Consider the following 26,270-nt stretch of genomic DNA (forward strand, 5'->3'; position numbering starts at 1 on the left):
ATTTTTGGGTACTTTAAAAAAATGTTTTTTAAATAGCATTCATTCAAAACCCTATTTATTTGCAACTGATTTAAATCTGTATTATCATATTTGTTATGGGCTATTTTAAAATGTGCCATTAATTAATTCAATCATTTCAATATTAATAAGAAACAGCGATATGTTTTATGCTATTTTTAAATACGTCATAAAGTATTTCACGTTCTCTAGAAATCATCAATTCTAATAGTTAAGAACCATATAAATAAGTAATTGAATTTATAATGTGACTGCTTTTAAGTGCGGATTTACTGTAGCTATGTAAGTTAACAACTATTAATCTAAATCATCAGATTTTAATGGATAACTTTTAATTGTAAATATTATTAAACGATTAATTCGAATGTAATCAAAATTGCTTGTCAATGGTTTAATTTTTACACTTCTGCTGTAATATTAATAATTACAAGTAAATAAATAGAGGTTCTTTAAAAAATAATGGGCAAATATGTAGAGTGATGATTTGAAAGTGCATCATAATGGATTTAAAGTGTATTTTATACCCAATGTTCTGTAGAATACATAAATTAAATGAGAGCCATAGAATAAAGTTTCAATTTATAATGTGGTTACTGTTAAGTGTGCTTTTACTGCGTTCATGTAAAATAACAACTATCAATCTAAATCATAAGATTTTTATGTGCTACTTTTAAATGTGTTAATTATTACTAAAGTTATTTAAGTGCAATTTAAATTGCTTATCAATGATTTAAATTTTGTATTTTAACTTAGTATGCCAACTACATAATTTAAAATTCTTTCAAAAATAATGGTTGATGTTTTATGCTACTCTTAACTGTATCATTGTATCTTGAAGTTTGATGCAGAAAAATATGCTACGTTAATTTTTTTATTATTAAATTATGCATTTAAAACACATATTTTGAAGTATTTGATTTGATACACAAATATAAAAATGTTACATTTGAAGTTCTTTAAAAATAATGGGTACGATGTATTTATGATACTTTTAAGCGTATTCGTATTTTTACTGCATTTCACAAAATAAAGAACTCATTTGATCAGCACTGAAGTATATCTTCCACATCGTGGATGAAAGTTCGTTGCGAGATCTATGTATGTATGTTTTATTTTACTATATTATATTGCAAACAGTGGCAGAATCATCGTCGATCACTGATTTTATATTTATCATATACATATATTTTTTATTATTTGACAATCACAGCACAAACAATAATTATATAATTAAACATTTTAAAACAGTTACCTAAAATATATGATCCTACGTATTTTTTCCAGCTCCTCAACTATCGTTGAGAAGCTGGAGGCTCGTGTAAAAAGAGTGTTCTCAAACACAGCTTCCTGGCTGCGACGGACAAGAATAAGGGACGCGATCGCAACTTTCTTGGGCAATCAAAAGTGGATACATTCGTGATTCACGAAAACTTCCGGAATCCAAAACTGGAATTCCTCGAAAATAGTTTAATTGCCGATAGCATATTTCAGTAGTTTGAAATAATGTTAAGCGACACACAACTTTCTGCAAGAACTCATTAAATATTAAAATTTAATGATACGAATCGGACACGTTCCTAGTAGCTGACATTAAATAATGCAACAGATCGAATGCATTTATATAATTTTAAAACATATACATACAGAAAAAAACTTGAATTTATAATTGCCGTATTTATGTCATTAATAAATTATGTATATAATACGTTCCTCCCTCAGTTCTTTAAAATGAAAAAATATATTATAAATATCAAAGTTATGATCATTATCTTTTTGCAAAATGACGACTGTTTATATTGGTTTTGGAAAAAAATAAAAAAGACGTCCAAAGTACTAATAATATCTTTAAGAAAATATATTTTATATGCAGATATAACCTAAGTTAGTGCCGGAAGGAATTTTAATTAATGTTCTAGGGTATTTGTAACGGTTAACCAGAATAGTTGTAGTAGACGAATGATTTATTTCTAAATAACGTATTTAGTTTATTTTAGTATATTCCATACTACTACTATAATAGCTGACTGTCTGACTTTCTCAACAATTAGTGCGCTTCATTATTATGATCAAACTGTAATAAAAAAATATTAGCGCAGTGTCTAATATTTGTGTTGAACGGTGCACCGGTTCGCTCGTGAATCTCCCGTCTCTCTATTGACTTGCAAATGCGCTCTGCGAGCGAGCGAGAAGGAGAACATGCTGTCGGTTTCGTTCGAGGTGGAAAACCGGGTAAGAGTCGATGTACACTTATCGCGCAGAACTAGGTAAGATTCAAGTTCATTATTTCTGGTCCGACGACCGCGGCAAGTGCAACGCGACTTGCCCCTGTTCGTGCCGATTGACCAGACACTGCCAATCGATGCAATGTGTGAGCAGAAAATGTATATAATAAATATGCAAGAAAATCTGCAATGATAAATGCGTTAAGGATATGCAAGAATTTATTTTTATTTTTCAATTTAGGGTAAACTATGGTTTATAAATCCAAATAATGTGTAAACAATTATTAAATTAATAAATTCATAATCAAGCTAATATTAGTATTTAATCAAATATTAAATATAATTAGCTAATAATAAATGTTATTTTTAAATGTGAATGAATATATAGACGATGAATAATATTAATAATATATAATTATATGGAACGCGATAAGTACCATAATTAAAACTTATCTAATTTATTGAGTAATTAATCGTCATTATAAACATTGACGCTTCTATAATAGATTTATTTTCAGATTACTTATAAAAGTCTTTAGTTTATTAAAAAAATATTTTTTGCATATTTTCGATGATATTTTGCAACCCCTGATTTAAAAATATATTCGATGCATATTCACGACTTTTATTTAGCTTATCTAAATTAAGAAATCTTGATTTAGAGGAGCTAAAATTGTTGTTATAATGTTGTTATAATTAGATAAAATTTTTATTAATATTTTTTCTGATTGTATAATTACATTATGCATAGAGAAGTTTTTTAGGGTTACTTGACATTATTTTAGAGCTATAAACTTTATACGTTTTGTGAAATATGAAACTAGATTTTTTGAGAACAGAATTTTATTTCTACGTATGTATATATTATTGGAATAGTGCAGAAGACTTTTGTATATATGTACATATATTTAGCTAAGCCAAAAGTTGTTGAAGTTTACGTATTGAAAAATATTTAAAAACTTCTTTATAATCTCGATTTATTCTGAATCTTTCTTATTTAAAAACACGAATGAATCTTATTATGCCGTACATTTTTAAAATTTTGATGAAGAGATACTTTTTATTGTAGTATTGCAACTGAATTTGCTCAATCATGACATTGTCAATTTCATTACATTGCATTAATTCTCAATTTGCAAACGCCGCAATTTATTGATAAACAATATTTTTTTTATCTCATTAGACAACATTAATTTATCGTCTTGTAATATAAAATTTTAACTGCACTAATATTAGACTACTATGGTTATGTATATTTCAATGGTATATATTTGCTATTGTAATAATACTAGATTATTATCGCTCCTAACATATCACAAACGCCAAATCGCCAAATGTTTTCTGACCTATCCAACATTGTTACCCGACACCAGGATAAGAATCGAATTTCGTCTCTTCCCGGATTACGTAATGAACTCTTCCGAGTCTAGACGTAGCTGTGGTGGTTGTTCAGTCAATAATACCGGTCGCGAATAATCCTCGTTGCGTTGGTTAAATTACGGCAATGCGAGGTAATTTCTGCTTGTGAGGTAGTGGTCGTCGGGACCATCGCCACCACTACAGGTGGGACTGGGTTCAGTTTAGAAAGAGAGAGTGAAAGCTTGCTGGAGGGGCAGTGGGGGGTGGCTGGGTGGCGGGTGGCTCAGGTTCGTCGACCTGTGCACAAACACAACCTGATTTGTTCGTTTGTAAATACACGCGTACGTAACGTAGGCTGTGTGTGTATAGTAGACTGGAGGCTCGACGCTCGAAATTCGCCTGCAATGATGCAACCACGATAAAAGCTTTTGGGGTAGGTCGAAAGTTTGCGATTTAATAGCGCAATTTTATAAGATCGGAAAACTTGACAATAATATAGTCTTCGGGTACTTCACATCTTGCCACGATTTACATAACAATTATATGCGACTGTAATTTACTACTATTCGTGAATACAATAATTTACATAATAAGGCTATTTTTAAATGCGCCATTTAATAATTTAATTAAAAGTTTTTATTGTGTTAGTCTTGCTTTTCTTAAATAGTTTTTTAATTGCGTCTTTTAAATTGGGCTACTTTTAAGTGCGCCACTATACATTAAAACATAATTTAAAACTCAAATAATTGCTTATTGAGCTTGTAATTAGAAAATAACAATCAATCTAGATTAACATATTTTAGTATGGTCTATTTTTAAATAAACCATTTATTGCAGTTACTTGAATATAATACAAAATTACTTGCTTATGATTTAAATTTTGCATTTTAAAAAATGATGCCACTTTATTATCATAGTATAAAAATTAAAATAAATAGTGACGAGGCTCTTCTAAAAAATAATTAGAAAAATGAGTATTTATGAATTTAAGTGCGTCTGAATATTATAACAAATATTCTAAAGAGTATAAATCATAGAGGATATTGAGAATATTTTATTTCGTAAGGAATAAATAGCAAATCTTTAAAACCTCAGTCTCACAGTTTAATTAAATAATTGCAATTTAATTTATAATGGGGCTATTCAATATTTAAAGCGTAATTTAATATCCAATATTTTATAAAAAATATATTTATTTGCAATTAATTGCTCATTGACTTTGTGAAAATTAATAACTGCCAATCTATAGTAGATAATATTTTTAAATGCACTATTTATTATAAAAAATACTTGGAATGATTTAAATTTTGAATTTTTAAAAATAATGCCACTTTATTATCATATTATAAAAATATACTACATGCTTAGTGCTGATCATTAAAATGTAAGCTTTTTAATTGAAATAATAATAAAAATAAATAACAAAAATGTTACTCTTTAATGCATCTAAATATTATACCCAATATTTTCAGGGATATAAATTCTAGAGAATATAGACAATATTTTATTCGTTAAGAAAAAAATTTGCCAGTATCGAATAACTGAGAACCATGCAGATTAATTGGATAAAATAACTTTAATTGCAATTTAATTTAAAATTGGGCTACTTTTAAGTGCTCCATAATGAATTAAAGCGTAATTTATTATCAAATATTTGATAAAAAAATATTTATTTGCAATTAATTGCTCATTGCCCCTGTGAAAACTAATAAATCATTAAAATGTTAGCTTTTAAATTAAAATAATTATAAAAATAAGTAACAATTATGTATTCAATGCTACTCTTTAATGCATCTACTGTACCCAATATACTCAGGGATATAAATTCTAGAGAATATTATTTCATTAACAAATAAATTGTCTTGAAGAACTGAGAGCCATGCAGATTAATTGGATAACATAACTTTAATTGTAATTTAATTTATAATGGAGCTACTTTTAAATGCATATTTCGGGCTACTCATAATTGCACCGTTTGCTTATAATTTAAATAAAATGTGATTGCACTACTTCTAAGTGCGATATTAATATTTTAAAATCATATAATGGGGCTACTTTTAAGTGTGCCGTTGTTAAATTTAAGCATTTTTATCAAAATGTCTTATTTAAATAAAACAATAGTTTTTTTCATGTTAAGAAAAATAATTTAAAAATAAGTTAATTTACTTATAATTTTATTATTGTAGTTACTAAACATTTTTTTAATAAAAAATACTATTAGATAATGTATACTCCAATGTACATACTTTAGTTATGGTAGACGTATCAGATTTCACATTGTTTCTGACACATCCAGCTGATATGAACCCCAACCAAACTGACGTGTACGTCCGGAATTCGCGTCTGGATTGTAAAGTGGTTCAATGGGCATACGTAACGCCACAGCGTTATTCCGAGGGTAGAAGAAATTTAAAGGCAATAAAGGAAAGAATACGGCCGTCTGCAGGAAGAAGCGTAGACGTGCATGCATACTATACTGCCTGTGCCGTACATGTGCACCAGGGCTGGTCGATATTTGGCGAAGACGCAAGTCCTGACCCACCACAAACGCTCGTGTGGTGTGCTGGGAGTATTTTAGACATCAAAAAATATAATACTAATCCTTTTGGATATAGCAATCGAGGTTATGAAACGTCTAAATGGCCACGAAATCACACGACGCACATATCCACGTACGGAATGTAAAACTGTAAGTTGTTCGACATAACGGAACTTCCACATTCACTTGCGTATGAATGAGGTTGTATTGCTATACTATAGGCAACAGTGTTTAAAATCAGGATTTGAAATCAAACTTACAACCAAATAACTACTGTCTTAAATTCTTATTAACTTTTAAATGATATATTTGTATTGAATTTTGATGAATTATTTTATATATTTTTGATTATTATTGTGTAGTTTTGATAATACTACAAGATAGATTAACTAGTTGAGTGTGAAAGAAAAATAATTCATGAACGTTTTTGGCACAGCCTGTACAAAAACATTGGATATCGGCGGGGTCGACGACCGCTCGCAGCGTTTGTTCTCATTTTGTCTGCGCTACGCCAATGTCTTTTCTCTCGCAGACGCAATCTACTTTTATAGACAATTATAAATATGTATTAAATTTCTTATGTACGTACGTCACAAAAAAACATACCTAGGTATGTATATATGTATTTATCAAATAAAAAACACGCTTCAAGCGGAGCTTTCTCGCGCACAAATGTGTATGCAAAAGTGGTGCATTTACTTTGATACTGCCGCAGATTGGATAGAACCACTGCCAAATATTATAGTAGCTGTAACCTCACACCATCGTAGTGCATGTTCGATGGGTGGTTTGGGTGGTTAATACCACCACAGACTCAAAACGTAAACGTATGAGTGCCATTCATGATCGCATCCCCTCTTTTGTGCACTATTCTGTTCGAATATAGGGTTGTAATGATTGTTTTAACCCTTTGCGAATATGTGATACTTTTTAGATACGATCTGATGACGCGGCTATTAATCATCGATACGACACGCATTGGTGATTTCTAATATAAAAAACACCATTTACCACATTTATATTATAGCAATAGACTAATGTAAAAATATTTTTTTTCCCTAATAATAGTCTGACTCTACTTTCTAATGAAAATAATAAAATAAAAACATTTTCGTGCCAGCATTCTATGCTATGAAAATCTCATAGCATATAATCACAAAAAAACACCTTAAGAAAATTATTGATTCTATTATCATAGAAAAAACAGGATTTAGAAAAAAATCAGATTAATCTAGAAATAACTACACATTAGTTTTAAATAAGGAATTTAAAAGTAGCCTTTAGAAAAATATATTTGTAATTTAATTTAATTTTACACTATCATTCAAATCACGAATATATTAAGCTATTTTAAATACGCTAATAAATATTTAATCAAAGCTTTTCATATTTTCTTTTATGATCAGTTTTAATTAAAATACGATGGGGTTACTTTTAAGATACAGAAATATTTTTATTATAGTCATTTTATTTTTAATTGAATATATTAACAATTAACAATAGTAATTGTCATACAGACGGAATATGTAAATTTTGTTTTTTAAATTAAAAAAGGTTCATAATTTTCCAAAGTGCACAAAGGCGCTAATTGGTTTTCACCGGAACAATTTGAAGTAAAATCGATATTTTCACCGATGCACGCAAAGTTCAGCCCTGTCTCGCCTTGTGAAAGTTCCAAGTAGAGCTTCAGCCGCCACCCACTCGCCCCCCTTTCGCCCACCCCGAAAAGCCCTCCTATCCTACTGCCAGCCAGCCGGCCCGACAACCTACCCCAATGCGACGAATTTTGCGTAAGGTTATTGTCCTCCGATCCTAGCCTAACGTAGACGCTGTTTGGTGAGGCAATGTAGGCTAGGCATTGAACCGCCGAGCGAGGGGAATACGTTTATCCCGAAATGCAGACCAGTCAACGAACCCATAAAAGTGGAGCATTTCGTACACCCCTTTTATATGTTTCTGACGCAAAATAAATTGTCAAGTACTATAATAAATGCTCTATTGATTTATTTAACGATTTTAAATATACTTTGAGTCATACAACTGCATAAAAAATCATCTGGTGATATAATTTAATGTTAATAAAGTATTGAGAAGCATTTTTATATTTTAAAATTAAAAATTAATAAGATAAAAGTATATTTTATGAAATCCGTAAAATTAATTCAAAAAGTATTAAAATGCTTTAAAAATATTTTTATTACACCGTAAATTAAGATTTTGGCTGCAAAGATAAGATAACTTACAGCATCTACATACAGACTTGGCCATAATAATGGGGCACCGCAATAAATGTGTTTTACATTAAAAAATCGTGAAAATATAAATTAAAAACAAACTAAGATGATTTATTTTTAATATTTAGTAGGCCCATCCTTAGCTATAATTACAGCTACAACTCTTTTTGGCATACTGGCAACTTAATGACTTATGGATAGACTGAAATACATTTCTCCATTCCATCTGCAATTTTTCTCACAGCTTAATTTTGGGTTTGCAGTTGTATTGGGTAACATTTTCTTTTAATTTTGCCTATAAATTCTCTATAGAATTTAGGTATGGTGACTGTGTAGGTCATTCTAAAAGCGTCTAACTCCAGCTTTTTAGCAAAGTATGGCGTGGAGCGTTTTCTTGCTGGAATCGGATGGCCTATGCTTGAAAATATTTTCCAGTAAGAATCCATTAAATTGGATACTTTGGTGGATTCTTACTGGAAAAATAAATGAAATGTACCGTTAAAATACAAATGTGATTATTCAAGTGTCCAGGTTTTCTACCCTTGCCTTGCAACCCCAGAACATAACGCTTCCGCCACAATATTTTACTTTGGGTACTAAATAATTCTCCGGCTCTTTGACGCACGTGTACTACACCAGTCTTCCATTTTCCTCCAGTTTTCGCCTTTTATTTCTAAGAATTATATTCGTTGAACCGTTAAAAATCATTTTGTAGAGCGTGTCGTGAACAATTAATGTGCTTATTAATTTCCGATGTATTCAGTCAATAATATACAATAAAATTATATTCGTTCTTTTAGCTTCACTTAATTCGCGTTTTTTGGCATTTTATGAATATTTATATAATATTCAATACAAATTATTTATCGAAATATTATAACCACAAATAAAGGCCGAAATCACGCAACTGAACATAAAGGTCACTTAACCGAAACTGGACAATTTGACCTGCAATCCTTTTTTTAAAACTCAAGTGAGCAATTAAATACCTGCTAGAATATTTCGGTTAGACTATGCACTTGTAAAGAGTTGCACATCATTTTAAGGGGTGCCCTAATATTATGGCCAAGGTTATATATTATATATCTGAACATGTTCATTTTAAATCAGCATTTTTTTATATTATAAATAGATTATGGTACATACTATGTATTAATTTAATGATAAATTGATTTAAATTTTTAAAGTAGAAAATGTAATATTTTATATATAAATGCTTAATGTATATAATTTACTGTTGTTATTATATGTATTTTTCTAGCCGAATTAATTTATATTCATATTTTTACTTTTTGGGAAAAATCTTGATTGACACTTTCATCACAAAAGTAGTAGTTACGGAGTAATACTAGAATAATCTGAAGCCCAAAACTTATTTTATGTTTATTAAATATCATTTGTATTTAATGAAGAACTAAAGAGTAAAATTTTCTCACAAAAATAATGGCATGTGTTATATATAATATGTACATACAAATCGTGGTATCATATCTTTATGCCAAAAAAATAATAATTATAAAATCTGGTAGTTCCGGAAAATTACTAAAATAATCTATAATTCATAATTATTTTTTTTAATTAATTCAATATTTTATATTTACCATAATAAACTAAAAAGATCAATTTTCCAAACAAATACTTCTGAAGTAATTAAAAAATATATATCTTAGCACAATTGGTAAAAAATAAATAATTATAAAATCGTGTAGTTACTGAATAACACTAAAATAATCTAAAACGCGAAATTCAACGTTTAAAAAAAATATTTTTATATATCATAATAAATTAAAAATTTCTCAAATTAAAAAAAATATATTTTAATACAAATAATTTGTAAAGTATAATGGTTAGTATATATTTATTACAAATTTAGTAAATAACAATAAAATCTTGAAGATTCAGTTAAAAGAGCATTAAAATTATTTTTATCGATACTTTACATATATTATTGCGATTCAAATATACAGACTAATTTTAATTACTTTTCAATTAATGTTTTGAAAAGGTAAGCTTTTGTATCTAAAGACTTTTGAATAAATCAGTTTTGATACTTTGATACAAATATTTCATACAAAAATATATCTATAATATAGGATTTATCTTCCGAATAGCATAAATATACCTTATATAAATGTAGTAACATTTATACATATGTAGATAGTAAAATTATAATACGAAGACTATTGAGCTATTAAATAATTCATTTTATGCCTTAATTGATATTCTTTTTCTCTGGATGGATGTTGAAATCAATTTTTATTTGGATTGATTGATTAAGCTTTTTTGCTGGAAATATTAAAAATTTCTTCCCTAAAAATGATTCTTATGAAAAATTATTACAACCAAACTAATCTAACATGCCTCCAGATAATAAATAAAATTTTATTTATTTGTTAATAAAAAATAATTATAACACCGCACAAATAATTTTAGACATCCGCTATCTTTCTTTATTCTGCTTTTCATTTCCTCACGCAAAGACGTATAGTTTAAATCGCCACAATTCCATAATAAAAGCTTTATCATAATATATTTTTTCACATTTACGACATTCGTCCGTCATTTTTCCATAAAATTTAAACATTTCAAAGGTTAACAGCTACGCCAGCATTATCACCATGGGGACAGACAGCTCTTTAGAATAGATATAGCCTGCACCGCATACAGAGGTTGCCTGGTAACCGTTAATTTAATGGAACCCATACGCGATCACAATTACATTCCGGGAAATCCCGACAAAGGAAAATCTCTGACGGCGATGTTTTTCCGATGGTGCGAAAATTTTATCGCCGTGTAACGACCGGAGATGGCCAAACTTTGACCGGAAACTGCGACCTAAGATTTACTACTCGGTACCGTCTAATTTATATTATTGAACCATGCTTTATTAGAGGAAACTAAATAGATCAGTATATATAATGCTACTAAAAATGATATTAAAATAGGTTAGAAGCGCAATGAAGCTATTAATAATCTTTAAAAAAATATTTTATAGATAGTCTTTTTGTATTTTTATATTAAAATGTTGTTGTGTTAATTAATTAGTTACAGCCAATACTTATTTAGAGGTATTAAATCCACAGTTTGATTACTCGGATTTATTATAATAAAAATTCAAATAAAATCATAACTGAATTTATTTAATTTAAATTACGATTCTCTTGTTCTTATTTTATCTATCTATAGTAATTCATACCCATGTAAGAATTAAAATGTCCGCTCTAATGGCGCACTGTGTACTCGATTGTGGAGAATCTTGCGTCGGTCGTTAACCCCAGCTCTATATACTCTCCCGTGAAAGCCTTCGGTACTACTCTCACCATCGCACACCACCACCCTGTCGCACAGTTGTAGGTACACCCACACACCCGCCCGTTGTGAAAACGACCCCCATGAAAGCCACCCCCGCGTGCAGCGCGAGCCTAGGTCGACAGCGAAAAACTCGTGCATCGCACTGCGGAAAATGAAAGGGAGTGGCGCTTTCACCGTTTTCCTCTGGAAACAGGGGAGGTGAAAATAATTTTCTATTTTCATAGTACGAAAATCATATGGGCTCTGCGTGTGAATCGTACTTTATTACTACCTGGCGTATAAGAACATACAATATATTTTTCTATTTATATTTAAAAATATTTTTACTATTTATATTTAAAAAAATATATATAAATGATAATTATACAATAATATAAAATAAATCTAAATAAGAAAAATTATAGCCATGCTACATTTAAATGCCGTTTATAAATAACACTTTGTAAGTACATGTTTTTATTTAATTAGAATTGCACAAAAAATTTTTTTTTCTATATAAGTATATATATATTTATGAGGATACTTTTAAATATTTATACTAAATTGATTGTGTATAGTTGAATATCTTATAAATATAAAAATATATTTATTTCATGACAAACATTTTTCAGAGTTCAATAGACTTTGGTTTTGTAATATTTAAATTAATTAATAGTGAGATCTGATTTTCTATTCACTGAGAAAAGTTTAATCAACAAATTGATATGGTTAAATTTAAATATTTTTCAATATTGATTTCGGTGATAATGGAGTTATATTTCTTAATATTTTTGAGATATAATAGAATAGTGGAATCAAATTATTATTTATTTATTAAAACATAATTAAATATAAAATATATAACGAATTTTTCATATATGCTTTTTGAAAAGCTATATAGTTTTTTCGCACTTTTTTGGAAGTCTAGAGTCTAGACATTCGAATTGCGTAACAGGCAATTATTCAGCTTGTCATTCTTACGTGGCTTATATAACGTATTGTTTCTGAATTCAAGGTAGGGCTTCTCAAAGTGAGCTATATTTAAAACGCTCATATAATAAGCACGTTCTTTGAAAATAAAAAGCAATTTATAAAATAAATATATTATCCATTGTCAAGATTCAGTTAGTTCAATGACAATGCAGCATATCGCATTTCTGCAAAGCTCCACAGTAGAAAAAAATTGAAAAACCATTTCCGTTATTTATTCAACGTATACAGTTTCTAGAAATCCCTTTTGTGCGCACCTTTCACTAATATTTAGCTATTCTACCCTTTGGTGAAACGCTTTCTACTTATTTGCATTGTTGCGGTCAAGAGACCTGGCAGACGACAATGGTGCCAGTAGGACCCGAGAAAAAATGGAAAAGGGAATCGCTAATCGCCTTTGATTGACGACTTTCGAAACGTTAAAGTAAAATTGGAAACGGTTTCAGAGTGTCCCGAACAATTATTTGCTTTCAACTCGACGCAGATGTCTTTTTGCTTTCTTTGCTTTTGGAGAGCATGCGCGTGTGCATACATTTTTCATATCGGGTTACACAGTCAAGTGTAGACTATTTGCGGCTTTGATTGAAAAATAATAATAAATGTGAGCATGCATATAAATACTATTGTTATGGGGCGATAAAATTGCGAGTCAATAAAGTTTACGGCCGATATGCAAACTTTTGATCTGCTATTGTTATTTTGCACATGCGCATATTAAGACAATTTCTGTAAATAAATATACTATAAATATAAATTTTATTTTAATATGATTGGATGACTAAAGGCGTTTCTAGAATATCATCAAGTACACAATCAGGAAAATTTTATAAAAACATATTTCAACAAGTTATACGTAAATTTTAAAATATCCTCATTCATAATATTAAATTTAAATAACCGGTTTATCATATTTATCATGATCTTTGAGAAACTTTTGTATTGTTCTATTATTCAGATCATTGTGTCCGATTATTTAAAATGTTTTATTTTGTGGTAAACTTCTTTATGTACTTCTGTTATAAATATTAAATATGGATTATAACAACAAAAAATCTATATTGAAAATCTTTTCAGAGCTAAATATTTTTTATTTAGGCTCTCCTAAAAACATATGTTTTTATGTTAGTATCTCATCGTATTTATGTTATATAAACATACCATAGATCCATAAAATTTATAAATAATCGGTATTCATAAATATTTTTGCTAGTATCAAGAAGAAGCGCATCAAATGTTTCATCAAATTGCCGAAAATCGTTTTGATACGGATCGGTCATGGGTGCCTATCGAACCCATGCCTCAAGGTGTTTTCAGAGTGGCTAGGCTGACAAAGGCAAGGCAAGTAGGCAGGTGAAAAGAGGTACAAAGAGAGCGACAGCAAGCAGCGCAAGCTAGGGACTGACCTAACGGTACAGCGTTCCGCCACACAACCCACAATAGACAAACAAGTGCCCACCGAGCATTCATCTATGACGGCCCAAGATGCTTTCACACACAACACCGACAAAAAATGCACACACCGACAAGGTGCATCTCACGCATGTATGCTCAGCCATTAGATATCCAAGAATGTATTTTTTGCACAGCGGCAAAGAGCCGCTACAATATTATATCTCAACATCTTATAAATTCAATTTAGCATCGAGTTACGTGCCAATATTAAAATGCAACGCAGAAGTTCAAGAACTGTTGGATATACTTTTGAGGTCGAGCTTTAGAAAATGCATTGCGCATAAAGCCATAATCGAAGATCAATAACAGCATCTGTTATCCGGCATGTGCGTTACAAACCCTTTATAGAACATATTATCCCTAATGATTTTATGTCAATAGTAAAAAGCGTGACCTAGATATGGATTTTATATAAAATAGTGGCATGTGCTCATATGTGCCATCTGCTTCTGGAAAAGATTGAATTTTAACCGTTATTCTAACCAATATTTTAGCATATTTTTTATAAGAAAAATCCCGTTAGGTGCCCGAAGGAAAAAAAAGATACCCTTCTTTCAGGGTCGAATGCCCAAAGAAGACCCACGCTGATTTAGTAGATATATCTAGGTATCTGATCAAGGATTTTTTCTTTATTGTTATGGCCATCGTAAAATAAATCGATTTTTTATTATTATGATACATAATTTCCAATTAGCAATAGGCGGTTGTAGCAAAATTGTTAAGATTCACCGGTAGTGAGCGGCAGAGAGCCGATTGAGTCCACGCGAGTTCGTTGGCCTTTGACCACCGAAAACAACCAACAAGTAGTTCGGCCCTGGTGGTCAAACACCGGAAAGAGTGTTCATCAAATGTAATATCCTAATATTTGCCAATTTGTATTAATTTATCATTATTTGTAGAAAATAAACTTTTATCAAAAATCCTTATCAACATAAATTCTCAATGAGTGATAAGAAATTATCACACATCGATCTATTCATTCAACTTTCGAAAAATCACATTTTAATAAAATCAAATTTTTAACGAATATTCCAAAAAAGACATCGACGCATTTCAAGCGTAAAACCTAAAGTCGATCATCTATCAAAATCAACGCGTCGAATCCGATCTTTTTTAATCGAAATCGAATCTTAAATTTAAAAATTAGCTTTTTATATTCAATATCATTTCTCTCCGTTACTCGATGAATATTTCTCGATCGATATGCTATACAATGCAGAGCGTCAGCAACGAGGAAGAAAGAGAGAGGCCGCCGACCGAAAAAGAACCGTTGTTTTGTACATAACTGGTTCTCACAGCATCTCACCGAGTCGAGATTTTTTCTCCTTCTTCTCCATACCGACGTATAAAGAGAGGTGATCGGAATGCTGGACGGCACGAAAATAAACTTTGTTAATTATCTCACGCGCTTTTGATATATGGATGCGGATCGCCAGTGCTAGACGGTGAAAGTTGGGGTCATTAACTGATAAGACTTATCTTTTACTGATAAGAATTGCGTTATAGCTCAAAGTACAGATCGATTTAAGATAAGTAAAATTGTGTAATTATTAATACAAAAGGTCATAGATTCAATTTAAATGGATATTTTTTTTATTGAAATGTGATCAAGTATAAAATATTAGTTTTAATAATTTAATATATATAAATACATTAATATGTAACAATAACATTTAAATAATAATTATAAAAAAAAATTAAGCAGTGAATATAATTTAAATAGGTATATAAATATATTTATGTAAAGTACTTGTAACATTTTTTGTGTCTCATTTATAATTCATTTTTGAATGTATCTATCTGCTTGTCCATTTTTTATTTATATTAATAGTATATTTATAGCTTTATCGTATTCGGCAAATTACTATTCACGCCGTGGACCAGGAACAACAGATTTGCACTATCGCTTATAGTTTGGCAGTCATTAATTGTTATTGGAGTCATCTTTGCCCGTCTTCCACCACCACGACGATTACGCTCGTAGATGTATTTGCAAAATCACTCATCGGAAAGCAAACCTGATCTGCGATTATAGAACTTTTGCTATACTAAACATACTATCTATTTTCGCTTGGCAGGTATACGGCATAGAGTCGATTGAGGTTCAACGACCGACTTTCAAGAGTTTGACGCCACTAAACGTCGTTATATCAGTGCCAAAAATACGCACACAATTTGTTCTTGCACACGTAAATCATACATATACATGCGAGTTACATAATGTGTTATGCAACGGCCTTGACTTTGGAAGAGCGACTTTTCCGCAAGACGTAGCGCGCCGGATATATGCATTGTTGTGTCGAGAATTAGCCTAGCCAAAGCCCAGTGGTTTCCAACATAACTTTCGTGTAAAGATAATAACTTATAAGAGCCAGAGAAAGCCTTTTAAAAGATTAAGATGTTTATGTTTCGACATGGCTATCATTTTCCCAGGTAGTTTTTAAATAATCTGCTTTTAAAATGTATGCGATATTAGCAATTGATTATGGTTCTATTGAAATAAAATCCATTGCATAAAAAATAGAGTTGAGAAGCGTTGAGCTAGTAGAATAAAAAAGCGCACAAAAGTTTCGTCTGCAAGTTCAAGGCCATCAACATATACCAATATAAGTGATATTTTACATTATTGTTTGCAGTGTCGTAGTTAAGAAACACATATACATGTTATGCCCATTATGTGTAATAAGTGCCAATAAGCAAAATAAGACAAAACAAAAATAAACCATGACACTTCTAACCATAATAATGATAAGAACTACTTTTACTAACAATAGATTTATTTTTATTAATTGACTTCTGCAGCTCAAGTCGATAATTATGTTAATTGATTAATAATCCGATTACATATGTATATAATAATTATATATTTTAATGATTCTTAAATTATTGTTTGTTTATAAATATTGAAATTGTAAAACACAATTTTTTCCGAATTCGCGTAATTGATTTTCTCGCCCGTTTTGCAGGAGTAGATGTGCAACCCAAAAGCATTTTTAATGAATAAAGGGATAAAGATATATTGAAGATAACAAACCGCGCAAAAAGAAAAATTATGCATTAACACAAAATTAAGCTGCACAGCTACTAATCATTAGTAACAGACACTGATGCCTTAATATTACGCTAATAATATGACGGGGTGCGGCAGGGTGAAGAGAGGGTGATATTTTTAATTTTAAAATTTGTATTTTGAAATATTACATGCATTTTTTCAATGTATAATATATTGTACATATATTGATTGAAGTAAAAATGAAATGCTCGGGTTTCGCTCTACTCCGCTCATCGATGTCTCTCGGAATTAAATCGTCTTGGAAGAAGAACTCACCGTCGCGCGCAGAATCACAGGAGCGGCACATTAAATCCTCGCGTATCCGTTTTGCACTTTTGTTTTATCACTTTACCAAATCACTTTGCACATGATGTGTATGTCACAATATCACTGAAACTATGATAATGAAAATAATCCAAGTTCTCGGTTCCTTTCCAGTGAGTGAGTAGTAGTAAGTCGACTGAATTAATTCTACGTCGACACTAAATATGTTGTCGGTTGTTGGTGTTTTCGTTCCATTATGATAGTGTTATTGTCAGAGATGAATCCGACAGAGATGCATGCGTCCAGCGCGGCGTATTGTGTGCGACTGACGGTCGTCGGGCCGGCGTGCCGTCTTCAATGAGGCGGGTGAACGAACTGTGCTCGACCGCGGCTGTGTTACGTCTGTTGTTACGTATGACGGTCCCAGGTTCGCGGTCGACTCCGTTACGTCCTCAAGACACTTCCTCTTCGTGGCAGCCCCCCTGATGGTAGGGGTGCCCTTGTTCAAGGTCTCCTTTTTTCGCGCGGTGCCGATTAAGCGCGGCGCACTCACCGATATGACTCGAGAATAACTAGCAAAAGCTCGTCCTTGGGGCAGGTATTTATACGTGTATACTTATCGCAAGTTTTTATCTAGGGACAATGAGAAAGTTTGATTTGAAAGTTCAAAATTTCCGTTAACTTTTTTATTTAGGTAAATATTTTAAATCTACCGATTTTTCAACAAATATATAATTATTTTTTTGATTAGTAAAATATTGATATAATATATATATTTTTGGCATAAAATTCCGTAACGTCCACATTATCATATACAAATATTTTTATCTCCTGAAGTTTATATTTTAAATTGTATACTAGAATAATTCTTATCACAAGCTTTATTAATCAATAAAAAAAGCTTTAAAAAAAATTAATTTTACCTGAAAGCTCAAAATTTCAGCTAGTAACTTTTTTATAAGTTTTGAAGTCCACCGAAATTTCAACACATATTTATTATAGTTCACTTTGCTATGTATTATTATTATTTTGATTATTATAAAATTGATATAATAAATATTTATTTTTTGCATAAAATTCCGTAACATCCACATTATCATATAAAAATATTTTCATCTCCTGAAGTTTATATTTTTAATTGTATACTAGAATAATTCTTATCACAAGCTTTATTAATCAATAAAAAAAAGCTTTTAAAAATTTAATTTGCCCTGAAAGCTCAAAATTTCCGTTAGTAATTTTTTTATTTATATAAAAGTTTTGAAATCCACCAAAATTTTAAACACATATTTATTATAGTTCACTTTGCTATGTATTATTATTATTTTGATTATTATAATATTGATATAATAAATATATATTTTTGGCAAAAAATTCCGTAATGTCCACATTATCAGATAAAATATTTTTATCACCTGGAGCTTATATTTTTTAAACGTATATTAGTATAATTCTTATCACAAGCTTTATAAAAGGATAAAAAGAAAGCTTTCTGGAAAATTTGCAATTTCTATTTCTAGAATTAGCCACCATTGATAAATTTAAATTAATAAGAATCCGTTAAATGCTTTTTAGAGATCTTAGATAATAATTATAATTGATAAAAATGATGTACTTGTGCTAAATTTTATTACATCAAAGATAGCTACTACAGTGTAAATTATCTAAAAAATCAAAAAAAAATGTATTACCCTGGTATATATAAATATTTTCAAAACATTTAATTTTTATTTACAAAAACTTTTCTTGAATAAAATAAAAAAATAGGAATAAAATATAATATGTAGCTTTTACTAAAAAAAATATTTTTATGATATATTCTCTTGACTAATTTATCAAATATTTTAACTGTGCAGCCAATTTATTTTTTATGCGTTTCATTTTAATTTACAGTAACTTTTTTAAAATCAATAAAAAATATTTTGAAATAGACTCTTACTCGGGATAAAGATTCGGTTTGTAGTTGTAAATTTAATAATAATAATGTAAATATAATAATAAATTTATGATATTACAAAGAGTCCTTTATAAATTGGTAGACATTTTAATTTATTTCTTTGGATTAGGCAGAAAGTGGTTTTCCTTTTTCAAGTTTAGACATTATTCTTAAAATATTAAATGAACCATTTTTAATTAACTTAATCGAAACGCAATAATACAGTAAATTTAATTTTCATAATAATTGCTACCTTTCTTTTTAAAATAAATCATAGAAAATAAAATTAAGAATGTTCCGTGTCATACTACACTTCAAAAATAAATAACAGCTATGACAAATCAACGAATGTCATTAAAAGAAAAAGCGAGACAACGAATATTCTAAATCAATAATCATACGCGCTTATATCTTTTCTCCCTCATTTATACCTGTATACAATAAACTCACAAAATGGAATTCTACAAAAAATCAAATATTTAATATTAATAAAATCCTCTCTTGTCAAAATATTTTAAATATTTTCACTGCACGACTGATTTATTTGTTAAGAATTTAATTTTTATTAGCAAAAGCTTTCCTAAAATAAAAATTTTTCAAGAGACAAGAAGAAATATTTCTTAAAATTTCAAAAAAAAATTACAGATTATTTATTTCGGTGATAAAAAATTTAAATAATTGGATTCACTACTAATAATATTAAAATTCATGATTTTGACAAAATAATCTAATTATTTAAATAAAAATGAGTTTTGCCTATTTAGTTAAAAAATATTTACCTACGTGGAACCATGATAAGATAAACAAGAGATAAGGGTTGACTTATCGATTGAAATTTCCACGAATTATCCGAATTTTGTGTTTTCAAAACTTGCTTTCGTCCAGAAAATGGGAGGTACAAGGAATTCTAGCCACCATCGCAAAGTAGTCTTAGTTCATTTGTCCCCGAGGATGGACGTAACACGCGCATCACAACCCTCAGACTTGACCGTGGCGTCAATGGGCCTTGCCTATTGCCGGTCTGGTTTCCAACCACAAAAGGCAACTACTGGGACTGCAGCATCTACAACTCCATCCACGGAGACTAGGTATTTTTAGTGATATACATATATATTATTTATATATAATGGAATGTAAAATACAATTAAATATTTGTAAATATTAAAAGAATAAAATCACATCACTTGTTAAGCATTTAATTTTTACTTACAGAAGCTTTCTTAAAAAAAATAACAATTTATAAATAATATATCATTTTAACAGATCCTTACAAACAAAAATATCAAAATAATTGTTAAATAATAAATCTTTTCTTGACAAAATATTTGCACTACTTAAATGTTTTTATGAAGAAGAAAAATATTTTTTGTACTAGTTAATTAATAAAGTATTTCTTGACAAAAATTTTCTTTTACTTAAATGTATACACCTATGATTTTAATATTTTTTAACTAAACACAAAACTCTCAATTTTTTAAATAATTAAATAATATTAGTTTTAGCAGTATCATAAATTTTAATATTATTAATAATGAAATTTAAATGCTTTTAAATTAAATAACAATTTATAAATAGTATATCATTTTTTATCAACTTTTTACCTAAAAAAATGTAAAAAATATCAAAATATTAGTTAAATGTTAAATCTTTTCTTGGCAAAATATTTGCAATACATAAATGTTTTTTGTGAAGAAAAAATACTACAAAATATTTTTTTATTATTATACATATTTTTCAATGCAATGTTTTTAACAAATAAATGTTTTTAAATATTAAGAGACTAAAATTGTATCATTTGTTAAGCATTTTATTTTCACTTACAGATATTTCCTAAAATAAAATACCAATTTATAAATAATATATAAATTTTGTACCTGAAATAAATATTAGTTAAATTAATTTATCTTTTCTTGACAAATTAATTTTTCACTTTATGAAAAAAAATCATATTATTATCACACATAGTTTTCAAGAGACAAAAAAAATCTTAAAATTTCTTTTCACAGATTTTTTTGATTTTTACTATCTTCAGTGATAAAAAATTAATATTTTTAAATTGACACAGCAATAATTTTAAACTTTGCATAAAATAATAATAATAGGATTCACTGTTAATATTATTAAAATTCATGATATGGACAATATAAATATTATCTAATTATTAAATTTTTTTTAGAGTTTTGCCTATTTAGTTAAAAAATATTTAGCTACGTGGAACCATGATAAGATAAAAAAAGAGATAAGGGGTGACTAATCGATTGAAATGTTCATGAATCATCCAAAGTTTGTGTTCTCCAAACTTCCTCCCTTTTACCAAATGGGAGGTACAAAGAATTCGAGCCACGATCGAATTATAGTCTAAGCTCATTCATCGCCGAGGACGGACGTAACACTTCCATCACAGTTCTCAGACTTGCTCGTGGCGACAAAAGTCTTTGCCTTTTGCCGGTCTGGTTTCCAATCACAGAAGACAACTTCCAAGACTGCACCCTCTAGAGCTACATCCACGGAGACTTGTCAATTTTAGAGATTTATATATATTATTTATATATAATGTAATGTAACAATACAAATAAATGTTTTAAAATATTAAGAGACTAAAATTGTATTTTCTTCAAAACCCAGAAATTAAATTCTTGGAAATACATCATCAGTTTTCGATAACCTTTTTAACTTAGAAATAAATATAAAATTCTAAAAAAATATAAAATGGCGTATTCTTAATAAAAATGTGCGATTCGAATTAAAATATTTGTACATTCCACCACATTGTATAATTTTTTTATTTAAAAAAATGGTTACGTTACTTTGAATGCAATCAAAGAGATTATTTTCAGCAGCTAAGGAATATAATTACTTTAATAAAAAAACTTTCTAAGTTTTAAAATTATATATTTTCAAAATAAATGATAAATATATTTTTATTATTATTTTGGAGTCATTAAATCGAAACAGGGCCGTGCCTTGGAGGTCGGCCGCCCGTGTGCAAACATGATGGCCCCACCACCTTCAACGTCAAAATCAGAAATTTTATTATAAGAATCAGTAATTGTCTTTGTTTACCTACATATATCATTTTTTGTACAAATAAAATAAATCATGCCGTTTTTACAACAATTATCATAAAGAACTTCATAAAAAAATATTTTAAATTTATCAATCACAATATAAGAAACTGATCTAACGGCCTGAATATTTTGTGTCGATTGTAAATCTATATATGCAAAGGTATAAATTTACTATCGCTAATATATTATATTAAAAAACAAATATTATCAAATAGACTGCATATATGAGAAGCGCGGCTCTATACCCAAAATATACTTAGATTTTGAGAAATCAAAAGTAAAATAAATAAGAGATAAGAATGAATTCTTATCGCTGAACTGAATAAGCGATATGAATGAATTCTTATTGCTTATTTAGATCGTTATCAACAATTTCTCTTTTTAATAATCAATATTAAGAATAAAATATATTGAAATAAGCTTATCGATTTCAAACGGTATATTTGTTAATGTCGCAATAAATAGCAATGAAATTTATTTTATAAATAGCGTATTATTAGCAAATCTAAATATATATTTTATGTTATTTAACAGCAAAATAAAAAATACATTTCAAAAGCATATACTTCAAACACACGTGTGTATGAGACATACCTGACTACCTGTCCATGTTTGTAATATGGACCTTTTCGATAAATATATCTTAACACCGGTTCCAGATATAACGGTAAAAACTTATACTTTTACCTGCCTCGTAAAACTTGTAGGGTTTTTACTTTGGGCAAACGTGATTAACCGTTATTATTAATGTTAGAAAAACGCAGAAGTGTTCAGTTGAATTCTTATGAAACCGCACATTAAAGAATTTAAAAAATTATATTTCTGTTGAGGTTTTGCTCTCAACCGGCCGTTGATCTCTCCGGCTAAGCAAATGCAACAAAAACGCTAATTATCATTTTATTCGTTCATTAGTACTTGTTACACAAGACAACTAACAAATCATTGATGTAAATAATTTTATTGATGCTTTTTTGCACGGTTTTTTAAACATTTTATTGCTTCTATAATTTTTGAATGGGCGGGCGGTTGTAAATGGTAATGAAGATTAAAATTAATAATGTGAGATCTTAGCTCTTAAAGACGTAGGTCATAAATGTAAATATCTATGACACGGCGATTAATCTCCATTTATTTTTAAATCGCAATAGTTTTTTGTGGACGTGTATGATACGGAGGAGGAAGAACAATGATCGATTAAAGTATTTTAATGTACTTCATTACTCTTGCTTTCGCGTCGATGGTTTGTGTTCGTTTCTTAAGAAAAGTCATTATAAAGTGAACGCCAGATATTTTTAGTATAATTGTCTATTAGCTGCATATAAGAAATTTAATTTTAATTGCCTTATGGAATATATCTAAGCAGTGTTCCAAAACAATAAATCGACTCTCAGCGTCATACTCAAGCCATCGCGTCGAGGCCGAATCGTTTCTTCAGGTTCGTTCACTTTTAAACTTGGCATTCCATCCACTATGCCGTAATCGAAAGCAGTTTTTGCGCATCGACAAAACTAAGATCAGGGTTTTTGCAAACGTTGGTCACGGCCCAAAGTGAATTTCCAAAAGAAACCCAAGCGTGATCGATATCGATGACTTAATGCGTTAAATCACTGAGATGAGTCACCCAATTGTGCGGAGGTGGCAAAAACAAACAGAGTGGACTTCTCGCAAAACACTTTCACAATTTCTCCGTAAAAGTGTTTTGAATCAACCGCTTTTTTGAATCGCAAATCGCGGGGCCAAGAGCAAGCAACTCAGTGTTATTGCCAGAAGACGCGCTAATGGAACCGGAAAAAACTTTTATAAGATTTAATAATTCGAAAACGATGACGTATGCGAAGATCGGTGCGCAGTATCTCGAAAACAAATTGACGGAAAGTAAATGTTTTGTTGTAATGTTAAGCCGATTAACGCACTGGCAAAAAATGGTAAATACGTAGTGTTTGCTTAACCGAGTTTCGGCAAAAATCAATAGATTTGCGCAAAAATAACGAATGGAATAGAAATTGCAATTATTTAAATCTTCAATAGTGTCAACAAATTATATATATTATAAAAATATATTATCTCATTGTAATCATTAAAAATTAATATTTTTTACATCTGAATTTTAAACATCGACATTTGGCAATAATATAATAACATTGCACAATAGAAAAAAGCATATAAATCAGGATTTTTACGTAAATTTACATATAGTTTTAAAACAGCAACGAAATAATAATATTAATTATTTTATTTTATTAACCCTTTGAGCGGTATCGCCGTACATGTACGGTGGTCGATCTTTCTCTACTTTGGGGTACCACAAATATAATAAATAAAAAACATTATATAATATTTATTTGATACTTTTTTTAATTTGATTTATTGTTAACGATTCTAAGTAAATAATATCAATAAATTACAGAGAGCAAAATAAAATAACATAAAAAAAAATCTTATTTTAATTTTATAAAAAATATTTAGAGCCTCTGAATTTCTATAAAAAAATACATACAAGCAGAATAATATATTAAAAATATGTAAAATAAATTATTACAATTTAATAATAGAAAAATGTTAAAATTAATTAATAAAACATATTATACATAAAAAAGTAGTAAAATAAATCAAAGTAAAAAATAAGCCAATATAAAATTATAAAAAAATAAATAATCGTGGAAAAATACATAAAATTAACTCACTACTTAAAGGGTTAAGCAGCTAACTTAAATTTGTTTCATTAACATATTAGAAAAATTCACAAAAGCCATTGGAATTAAAATATCAAATTTATATTTTATAAATTAATAATTGATATTATAAATCTTAATGTATTGTTAATAAAATTAGAAATTCGAAATAAATATTTTATATCAATATATACTTCTGTTATATTAAAAAATAAAATTACATTATAAAATTATCATATTTTTTAGTGTCATTTTAGTATGAAACAGAACATTGAAAAAGTATTTCTGATCTCAATTTAATAGTAAAAAAATTATAAATCGCCGCAAAGGTAAATTAAAAAAATATATAAAATATTTGTATGTAGTACGTATAATATATGAAAGATTTAAAGGTGATTTACATATTTTATAATTATATAAATAATGTTTTTTATTGATAAATCAATCGATACATCAAAACCTTAATGCGCCATGATTTTTCGTAAGCATATTATTTATTTTTAATTATTTATTATAACTTATCTTTAAATGCGTTTGATAAGATATTTTTCAATATATTAGCAATTTTAATTATTTTCTCTGAGGTTACAACTGTGAATGCTCCTAAATATTGCATGTTTTCAAATATAACTGTAAATACAATTGCAAAAAAATATAAACCTATAAATTTTACCGTTATTTGGTTTAGTGCAACGAATCATTGTTTTGTCGAATTCAATACAACACAAATGTTGCAAACCAACCACAGGGAGTCTATTTCACAAAAAGCACCTAACTGTAACTTGTGTCTCGAATGCGTAGCAGTTGTCTTCAGTTTACCGTAATTTATGGCTCTTGTGTAATCCTCCCTTGAAAGGGTTTAAATTATGAAGGTTGGAGAGGAACAAAGGACGAAGAAAAAAACAATACAGGAAGCAACCTTCCCACGCGCCTTTGCATCTGTCAAATAACTGTACCATATTAAACACATTGTGCTCTAAACTCTTATTATAAATTTAATTAATAATTAAACTACATACATTTGGATTATTATTCTTAATGATCATATATTTTTTTAGTAAATAATGAAATCAAAAATGTATTTCATCTCTCAAATGTAATCTACATATTTTACATAAATAAAGATTCAATGTAAACAATTATATATATATTTGTTTGAACAACATGCTAGTA

The 26,270-nt window shown here is 29.0% G+C and overlaps 1 protein-coding gene across 2 annotated transcripts in view; it reads right to left on the reverse strand.

Annotated features, from left to right (window-relative positions):
- The window catches only part of Blimp-1 (PR domain zinc finger protein 1), a 34,965-nt gene extending 17,192 nt beyond the window's left edge, over window positions 1-17,773 (reverse strand). The window contains exon 1 of one of the 2 annotated variants that reach the window (XM_088195186.1): window positions 17,434-17,773. The gene's annotated coding sequence lies outside the window, so the exon portion shown is untranslated. The remainder of the gene's footprint in view (window positions 1-17,433) is intronic. The other variant, XM_088195185.1, reaches the window with a different exon arrangement.
- Between the last annotated feature and the right edge of the window lie 8,497 nt (window positions 17,774-26,270).

The sequence above is a fragment of the Plectrocnemia conspersa genome, unplaced genomic scaffold, assembly GCF_051122295.1.
Source record: "Plectrocnemia conspersa isolate PC_06_02 unplaced genomic scaffold, ASM5112229v1 ptg000010l, whole genome shotgun sequence".
In the NCBI taxonomy this organism is placed as follows: Eukaryota; Metazoa; Arthropoda; class Insecta; order Trichoptera; family Polycentropodidae; genus Plectrocnemia; species Plectrocnemia conspersa.